This window comes from Mytilus californianus, unplaced genomic scaffold, assembly GCF_021869535.1.
Source record: "Mytilus californianus isolate M0D057914Y unplaced genomic scaffold, xbMytCali1.0.p SCAF_3, whole genome shotgun sequence".
NCBI lineage: Eukaryota > Metazoa > Mollusca > Bivalvia > Mytilida > Mytilidae > Mytilus > Mytilus californianus.
Window position 1 is genome coordinate 129,846,513 of NW_026262679.1, and position 10,325 is coordinate 129,856,837.

Genomic DNA, 10,325 nt, shown 5'->3' on the forward strand with positions numbered 1-10,325 from the left:
GGATTGATAATGGAAATAACATCATCAATATATCTGAATTTGAAATTAAATGATCTGGCTTCTTTGATTTTTTTGTGTTTGACAAGTTTCTGAACGAACTCCGACTCGGATAAGAAGAGATCGACAAGGAGAGGCACCCAGTTTGTTCTCATAGTAATGCCGATAATTTGTTGAAAAAGTCTACCTCACAAATCAACAAATATGTTGTCATGTCTTCAATACTATGCAACATATTTGAAGTTTTTAATCGTTTTATGCATAAAATGGTTTTAAAGTAGACTGCCATAGCTCTGTCATAACTCATAATTACTAAAACATTAATTGATGAACAAGAAACAACAAAATACAACTACTGAAGAGTTTCCTGGCTCTGAACAAAAAGAGGGACGAAAGATACCAGAGGGACAGTCAAATTCATAGATCGAAAACAAACTGACAACGCCATGGCCAAAAATAAAAAGACAAACAGACAAATAATAGTACAGATGACACAACATAGAAAACTAAAGACTAAGCAACACGAACCCAAACAAAAACTGGGGGTGAACAAACACATCAGCATATAGCGGGATAATACCAATTTGTTTGACATCTCAACCCTGCCCTTTTAATCTTAGGTAGTAGGTCATCTAAGAATCATGCAAAAATCAAAAATTTGTGATACCTTTAACGATAACAATAGAAACGGTTTTTTTATCAGTTGCAATATAAGTGTATATAAAAGGAATGGGCGATATTTTCCATTTACTGCCTTACCAGGACAGATACTTGGCATCTATTTAACAAAAGTTCTATATGATAGCATTGGAATTAACTTCCTTGACATGAGTTAAATAATGCATTCATAAGACTTTATATATCATCTGACAAAAGTCCATGTAAAAACAATACACGAATTATTTCAACATAATTTTATATTCCAAATAAGATACAAAAAAAATTTTTGTAGGCTTTCCGCTAAAGAATTACATTTTGCCAGATTTTTATATGGACTAGTACTTTGGAAGTGGAATAACAAATGGAACACTTAAAATTTGTATAATAATTAAAGTTAACAAAACATAAACAAGTCAGTGGTACAGAAAACGCGCAGTTACGGAAAGTACTCTGACTACTGAACCTGCCGATATCATATCAAGCCATCCTTAACTCATATATTGATAGCTGGACGTCCGAGACAATTTTATCAAAACAAAATCCCTTCTGAGAGAATATGACCGCATCCACTAGACCTGATTCGGGAATCATGTATGACTTCTAAAAAAAAAACACTTATTAGTGTTCATACAACAGTACTCCACACCTTGTAACAAACTGTAACAAACCAAACTACAGACCTTGTCACAACATGAGAAACTAGCAAATCAGTCTTCGAATAAATGTAGCTCAGAACTGTTCTTTCAACGAAGTATCAGCTTTTTGAAGTTTGGATAAATAACATCTTTGATTTTGAATTATAAGTATTCTATGTACACAGGAAAAATTGCAACATATGTTTTTCATATGTTTTTCATATGTTTGTCCCAAACATATGAAAAACATATGTTTACAAACATATGTTTACATATGTTTTGAAACATATGAAAACATATGGAAGCAAACATATGTTTTCATATGTTTTAAAAAATATGTTTACATATGTTTGTAAACATATGAAAAACATATGATTTTCATATGTTTTCATATGTTTTAAAGGGCATTTAAAAAAAAATGTTTTGAGAAAATGTCAAAATTTGTAATTTAATTATCACATGCATTTTTTCATTCATTATCTATATAGTGTATTACTCAAACAGGAAAGTGCACTTTCTACTCTTCCCACTAAATCCCACATCATCATGATGATAAAAGCATGTCAGCCCTCAGGCTATGTCACCCCCACAGCAGAGCTATCTAATTCTGAATGGAACATAATTTAAAATAAATGAATGAGTTATAAATATTAAATAATGATATGAATAAATATTCTTTATTTAGTTTGTTCTTTATTCTCAATTCTTTTTTTTTTTTTTATCAATGATAATCCCATTATTCTCTATGATTCTTTATTCCATATTTCTGCTTTTTTAGTATCTGTTCTTTATTTTTTTTTTCTCTTTATTTTGCACTTTTTGTCATTATTTTCTATATTCTTAAACCCCAATCTTGATTCCAGACCATCATATATATATACGTAAATGTACGAAAGCTTGCATGGTACGTCGAATACGGAAACCCGGAAATCTTTTCAGCGTTACCGTTTTTTATACTATGACGCAAAATCCATGGACGCTCACGCGATCTACAGTTGTGGTCATTTAAAAAGTTTGAATGGACAGAGATAGATGATACAAAGAACTTTGGTTTTTCAAACTGGTGAATCAAGATTTATTATAAATAGATAAATTGAAATGGGTGACTTGTCGATTAACTGGAAGAAACCGGGGAACGAAACATAGAAAATTTATAGAAAGTCAACGCAACGAAACAGCGAAAGTGTTTTTGTTTTGATGGATAGTTTTACGTACCCTCAAAGCACAACGAAAGGTAAATATTATTATTCACATTTTGTTTAATTATTGGATAAAAGCAGGAATATGTATGTGCTTTATTTTTCACGAAAAACTATTTGACTGTACATAGTCCGTGTAGATATTTGTAAACCTGAGTCTGAGAACGATATTGTAATATAAATATGATTTGTAAACCCTTTAGACAATAAGACAAACTTTGAAAAGGGGGGGGGGGGGGGGGGGGGGGGGGGGGGGGTGGACATCATATACTTGATGTAATGTATTGAAATTGTTTATCTAATGTCACTTCAGAACTTAATTACTTTAACTGATGCAGACCTGTATAATCGTGTCTTATGGTGTGTGATATTTGTATTTGTTTATCAGTTGTTTTAAAACCACGACACTGTGCAGACGACTTTATAATCTCTTTAGCAATTAGTAGCTATTTTACAATTAATAGATAAGGGATCAATTACCCCCCCCCCCCCCCCCCCTTTCATTTAATTTAGATTTAAAAAATGTATATATACCTTTTCATACATTGCGTAGGTAATAATGTACATGTAACCCTTTCCAAATTTTAATTATGAGTGGTTCCAGGACATGCTGGAGCGGACAAGAATCACATTCTGGGATTACAGAGAAAATCATCACATTTGATTAAAGCTCAAATCTGAGGCTCAAATTCCTTATGTTATGTTAACTTAAGTCAAAACAAGACTTGCAACTAAGAAAATTACAGGGCTTTGCATATGACAAGTACAATAAGCCTTAATTATCCTGAGTCTGAGACTACTATTACTGAGTACTATAACAATAAACATCTAGTAATTCTCAGCCTTATCATACATGTATTATACTTCTGATAGTTTTCCACACCTATTCACATATTTTTAAGCTGAAAAATATGAGCCAGGCTATTACAGCGGCAGACTTATCACCTTGTACATTATAAGAAGTGGACCCCTAGAGTGCATGAATGGTTTACTTTACATATACTTTAATGTGAATATAAAAATAAGAAGATGTGGTACATGTACATGTATGATTGCCAATGAGAAGAGTCCAATTCTCCACCAGAGATCAAATGACATAGAAGTTAGCAACTATAATAAGTTATGGTACAAGATGACTTCAACAATGAGCAAAGCCCATACCACAAAGTCAGCTATTAAAGACATTTAATGAAAATGACAAATGTAAAACAATGCAAATGAGGAAACTAACAGACTGATACATGTTATGATTTCTAAACAAAACAAGGAACAAATAAACAAATATGATATACAGCAACAAAGTGAACAAACAACAACTTGAACATTACAGGCTCCTGACTTGGGACAGGCACATACAGGATGTGGTGGAGTCAGACTAGTTTATTGGTGCCAAATCTTCCCCTTAAAGGAGCTATAATTTGTTTTAATATGTGTGTGTGTGTGTGTGTGTGGGGGTCTAGGATGAAATTTGAAAAAAAGGCAGGATGAGACACTTTGCCCAAAAAAAAGGCAGGATGACAATTGATGTAAAACAAAAGTCAGAATAAACTATAAATAAAAAAAAGACAGGACTGAATAGAGTGGAAAAATGGAAATGCAGGACAAACTTTTTCATCCTAACCCCCCCCCCCCCCTAAATCAAATGGTAGCTCCCTAACATGGGATAGTGGTGTGAAAAGGCTTAACTCATCTGACATCAGATCTGTACAAAGCAGATTTAACCACTTTGATTTATCACTTCATACAAGTCATATGGATTTAATAAACATAAGATGGATTAGAACATTCAAATAATTTAATACTTTTTGCATAGTTAATTTTTTTTCAGGGCAAGTCTAGATCTGTTGTTCAGACTTCTTGTTTTAAAAGATCAAAATAAGCCAATTTTGTCATATAAAAAATTTTAAGGCAATACATTTGGCAGATATATAAATATTGTAACTTCATTTTATTATACATTTGTACATGTCATACTTTATTTCTTTTAGCATTTTCAATGAAAGTACATTTTGTACTCCAAGAAGTAGAAGAATCTAAGCAACAGAACAGAATTCATTTGATGCATTGCTTTCTAGATTATATAATGGATTCATAGATTGTCATATTGATTTATATGCATATAAGGAGCAGCAGGCAATAATTATTTTGTGATGAGAGGTATGTATTGTAATGAAAAGGATAACTTTGTTTAAATATTTTGTTTATTCATGTAATATTTATGTATACCAAAGGTTTATTATATATACCAGTAATGTCTTGGATAAATTATTTATACAGGAATTACTTAACTTTGAAATATAAATTCTATGGAAGATAACCAGTAAAGCACTGTTATGGTTACATTTTTTTGTCAGATATTTTTGTAATTCATACCATACATGTAGGTCTATATATCAGCATAGGCTTTTATGAGTTAGAAAATAAGTGCTGATCAAATATGTTTACAGGAGTTATGCCTCTTGGAAATAGATATTGTAAGAAAAATTGCATTGCAAGCAATCAACACACGTCTTCATTTCTTTTAGATTATTTATAATTTATGAAAAAGGTTAAAAGAACATACATATTTTTTGCTTTTTGATAGCAAATTTTATACATGTATATCCATCAATTGGCAAGGTACATTGAAAAGCTGTTCTTTTATTAAATGCATGAAGTATGGATGGTAACACAAATGACAACATATTATGTTCATGAGTTAATATTTCCTTGTCGTAAAATAGTATACGCGAAGTACTAACATTGAACTATGGTAACGTTGTAATTCTTAAGTTGTAGTGAATGACGTTATTGTATAGATTTCATAGCTACATCGACGATTAAACGAACATTGCAATCATAAGTATTTATTGAGATTCCACAACATGCCTATAAATGGTGTATTTAAACAATTTTGCCTATTTAACAGGAAACCAAGATTTATTAAACATCAAGAGTTAAGGCCTTAATCATGTTAATGTTGTTTTTTATACGACTGCAAAAAAAAATTGCAGTCGTATATTGGTATCACGTCGTCGTTGTTGTCCGCGTCGTCCGAAGACACTTAGTTTCCGGACAATAACTTTAGTTTCAGTGAATGGATGTCTATGAAATTTAAACACAAGGTTTGAAACCACAAAAGGAAGGTTGGAATTGATTTTGGGGGTTATGGTCTTAACAGTTTAGGAATTAAGTGCCTAAAAAGGGGTCAAAATAAGCATTTTTCCAGACAATATAACTTGTGTGTAAGTGTATGGATCTTTCTGAAATTGTACCACAAGGTTCCATACCAAAAAAGGAAGGTTGGAATTGAATTTGGGGGTTGTGATTCTAACTGTTTAGGAATTAGGGGCCAATAACAATACTTTTCTAATACTTTGTATAAATTGCTTATTTCTTGACGAAATCAATGGGGTTTATTCTTGAATTCTTGGGGTTCTTTAATATGCTGAATCTAACCATGTAATAAGTTTTTGGATTTTGGGCCCCGTTTTTAAATTTGTCCACATTGAGGTCCATAGGGTCCAAAATAAAACTTTGTTTGATTTCATCAAAAATTGAATTATTGGGGTTCTTTGATATGCCGAATCTAACCGTGTATTTAGATTTTTGATTTTGGGCTCTGTTATCAAATTGGTCCACATTGAGGTCAAAAGGGTCCATTAATTAAACTTTGTTTGATTTCATAAAAAAATTGAATTCTTGGGGTTCTTTTATATGCTGAATCTAACCATGTATTTAGATTTAGGATATTGAACCATAATAGGTAAATGTCTAATTTAAAATTTTTAAGTTCTTAGACCACATTGATTTTGTGTCAGAAACCTATGCCATGTATGCTGTGTCAAATATTTAATCACAAACCAAATTCAGAGCTGTATCAAGCTTGAATATTGTGTCAATACTTGCCCCATCTGTTTGGGGTTCGACCTCTGCGGTCGTATCAAGCTGCGCCCTGGGGAGCATTTTATTTTAAACTAGACAGCAGAATAGATCATTTTATATTAGAAAAAGTTCATACTATACTGAGACGGGCTTAGACTATACATATATTAATAATATTAGCTACACTGTTGATCTTTTTGTTGTTTGTTGCATATTTGTTTCCATTCACTCAAAAGTAAAAATATAAATTAGTGAGCATCAGTTCATACTACATCTACAAAAATGATCTTGTTTTTGTCTGGACTTCTGGATTAAATTAAGATTTGCAATTTTAGCTTGTTACCATGGTTACCAAATGAAAGGAAAGTACAGTATTATAATCACTGGTGTACATGTACATGTAGGTGCGGATGTCAGGCAAAAAGAACTGGTATCAAAGTAAGTTCATCTGTTGAATTGCAGTTAATTTAAATAATTTAATGTTATCTATTTAAAACTTTTTCAAGTGTAATTGTACATGTTACAGCATGTATACCATGTATACTGTTGTTTATTTCTGTCTTTCTGATGTCAAGTATGCATCAATTTGGGGGCCTTCGGCTGTTGTCTGCTCTATGGTCGGGTTGTTGTCTCTTTGACACATTCCCCATTTCCATTCTCAATTTTATCAAGGAATCCTTCTGCTCCACACACACACACGCATAAGATGGTCAGAAGTTAAAATAATTATAGCATTTGCTTATATTATGAATTGTATATTTAAAAGTAGTTCTTGTCTTGAATATACATAAAATATTTGCCACTGAATCTTAAATTAAGCTAGAAAAGTCAATCAATCATTGTTTTTGCATTATAGGAGAGAGTTTTCAAACATATAACAATTGAATAATTTCCTTTTAAGATTTTTTATGAACCAGCATATAAATATAACATGTTTAACATGTATAAGGAGATGAGGTACATGTATTATTCTCAATGTGACAACTATCAATTAAAAAACCAAAGGACGAAGATGTAAACATTTTCTTGTCACTGTACAGCCATAAACAATGATCAAAATCCATACCATAAAGTAACCTGTTATGGCTATAACTTGTATAAGGATGAAAAAATGTGAACCAATGAAAAAAATAAAACTACACACTGTGACACAGTATGGCAGACAGCACCCAACATAAGAAACACATGTCAAAATCAGCCTGAAAGGGCTGAACTCATCAACAAGCACTTAAAAAGAAATAACAAAATAATAAAAGATGCAAAAATTATGTTTTCCCAAACTAAAATATCTATCAATTCACCTTCGACAGATTTAATCAATTAATGTTACAACAAAACAATTGTCATTTCAAACAGTCTAAGAAAGCATGACTTTGTGTAATGCCAAAATATTGAACTCACAAGAATATGTAGGACCATAACAGCATATAAGTATTAATAATTGCATAGAATTTCTATTTCTGAAATACATGTTCTGCTTTTTGTCAAGCTTGCAAATTTATTTCACGAAAGCGAGACAGTGATCCTAGATTCTGCCAGGGGTGGCGTCGCTGTCCTAAAATATAGGTTCAGTCTGTGGTTAAAGTTTTTTTGTAATGTTAATTTCTCTCTTATTAATATTATTTATAGTTATCCTGGTAATAGGATATTTCTATTTACTTAGTATGTGGGTACCTTGCAAGGTCCTATAGCTAGTGTCTGTCTACTCTGTCAGAAAGTTATCGTGGTCAAGTCAATATCTGAGGTATTATAAGCAATAAGTTATACTTACTATATTTGGTGTAAGGAATTATTGTAAGGTGTAGATGTCCAACTGGCAGTTGTAATGATGGCCGATTGAATTTTTTCAAAAGAGTTATGCCTCTTGGAAATACATGTAATAAATTTATGGAAAATGGCCTGGTAAATGCTCTAAAAATTTTTTTATTAAACTTATAGTATACTATTATAGTAATGCCCTTGAAGGTCAGTTTGAAATATTTAGTATACAAGAAAAAAAACTTTATTTTTGCCTCAAGCACATTTTTTATTTATAAATATTTTTGAGAACAAAAAAACATGTTGGTTTTTTTTAATCATGTTAATATTGCCCCTTGATAGATAAACTAGAGGCTCTCAAGAGCCTGTGTCGCTCACCTGACTACTTGGGTTTTTGAAATCATATAAAAAAAGATAAAAATCATAACAGATACTTATAATAATGTTTGAGGCCAAATTTGGATTAATATTGCTATGTTTGCTTTCATTCCATTCAGTGGTTCTCTAAAAGAAGACATTTGTATGTATTTCCCGTAGGGTCCTTTGTTAAACTAAGCCCCCCGCTGGTGGCCGTCTTGGATGATGGATCGGCTACAAAGTAACAACACTTGGTCAGCACCTCATGAGGAACATTCATGCCATATTTGGTTCCATTCCATTCAGTGGTTCTCAAAAAGAAGTCAAAAATGTAAAAAGTTAACGACGACGATGGACGACGACGTACCTTGGGGCCATGTGAGCTAAAAATTTGCGACTAGGTGGACATTGAAACTTTGTTCTTTTATTTCTACTTGCAGGAACTGAAAAGTAAAGAAACAGAACCAAAGAACATTCATTTTTAATTAATACAATATTGAGCTCAAAGTCAATCTAGTTGTCTTTCTTAATCATACAGGATATTTACAAAAAGCAGCTGCATACACATGCACCAGTAATATACAGCAGTGAAGACAATTAAATATCTGTGTATGGAGGTATAGCAATAGAAATATCACATACATCATAGGAAAATAGAATATAGACAATAGAAATGGAGTATGTCAAAGAGACAAAAATATGAAAATAGAATATAGACAATAGAAATGGAGTATGTCAAAGAGACACACATATGAAAATAGAATATAGACAATAAAATTGGGGTATGTCAAAGAGACAAACATGAAAATAGAATATAGACAAAAGAAATGGGGTATGTCAAAGAGACACACATATGAAAATAGAATATAGACAATAGAAATGGGGTATGTCGAAGAGACAAACAAATGAAAATAGAATATAGACAATAGAAATGTGGTACAATGTATGTCAAGGAGACAAAAATATGAAAATAGAAGAGACAACAACTTAATAAAAAAAATTCTACTTTATATAAACATTATTGAGCACTTATTGTTTTTTATTTGTTTGAGCTTTTGATTTTGCTATGTATTTTCTGTGGAATTTGGTATTTTGGGTTTTTTACTTTTTAAAGCAACAACTCATCATAATGAAGTATTCACACTCAAAATGAGTTCCTGTCAGAAAAAAAAGATAACAAATTAAAGAAAAACATATTAAAAAACATCAAAACGTTACCCTTAAAAACCTATCGCAAAAAAAAAAATACACATATATACAAACCATGTTTAGAATCTATGAAAAAATAAATGCATTTGAACAATTAAAAACATATAAAAAATATATATTTAGGATCAAGATAAAATCATATGAAAACATATGTTTGGGCCAAACATATGAAAACATATGTTTAGGCCAGGTATGAAAACATATGAAAAACATATGTTTGTAAAAAACATATGTTTTTCATATGTTTACATGTATGAAAAACATATGTTTTTCATATGTTTACATGTATGAAAAACATATGTTTTTCATATGATTTTAAAAACATATGTTTTTCATATGTTTTCCATATGTTTTTCATATGTTCGAAAACATATGTTTTCATGTCGGGCCTAAACATATGTTTACATATGTTTTCAAACATATGAAAAACATATGTTAAACATATGAAAACATATGTTGCAATTTTTCCTATGTAATAGAATTACATTTAACAGAATCAAATGAATTGCCTAATAATGTATAAATTAATTCAATTGTTAAGTTACTTTTTTCAATTGAGGCAAACGCCCATTATAACTGCATCTTATAACATTTACGGTGATAATTTATCAAGGTTCAGTCGTGAGGTAATTGAACTAATAACTGA

At 31.2% G+C, this 10,325-nt stretch overlaps 1 long non-coding RNA gene across 2 annotated transcripts; it reads left to right on the forward strand.

The window, feature by feature from the left end:
• Positions 1 to 1,543: 1,543 nt before the first annotated feature.
• On the forward strand, positions 1,544 to 9,491 carry LOC127736207 (uncharacterized). 2 transcript variants are annotated; one of them, XR_007998854.1, is made up of 4 exons: positions 1,544 to 2,526; positions 4,480 to 4,648; positions 6,691 to 6,793; positions 8,911 to 9,491. It is a non-coding gene; the product is annotated as an uncharacterized LOC127736207 (long non-coding RNA). The 2 variants fall into 2 exon arrangements; XR_007998853.1 differs by lacking the exon at positions 1,544 to 2,526 and having other exon boundaries at positions 2,743 to 4,648.
• The last annotated feature ends 834 nt before the right edge of the window (positions 9,492 to 10,325 follow it).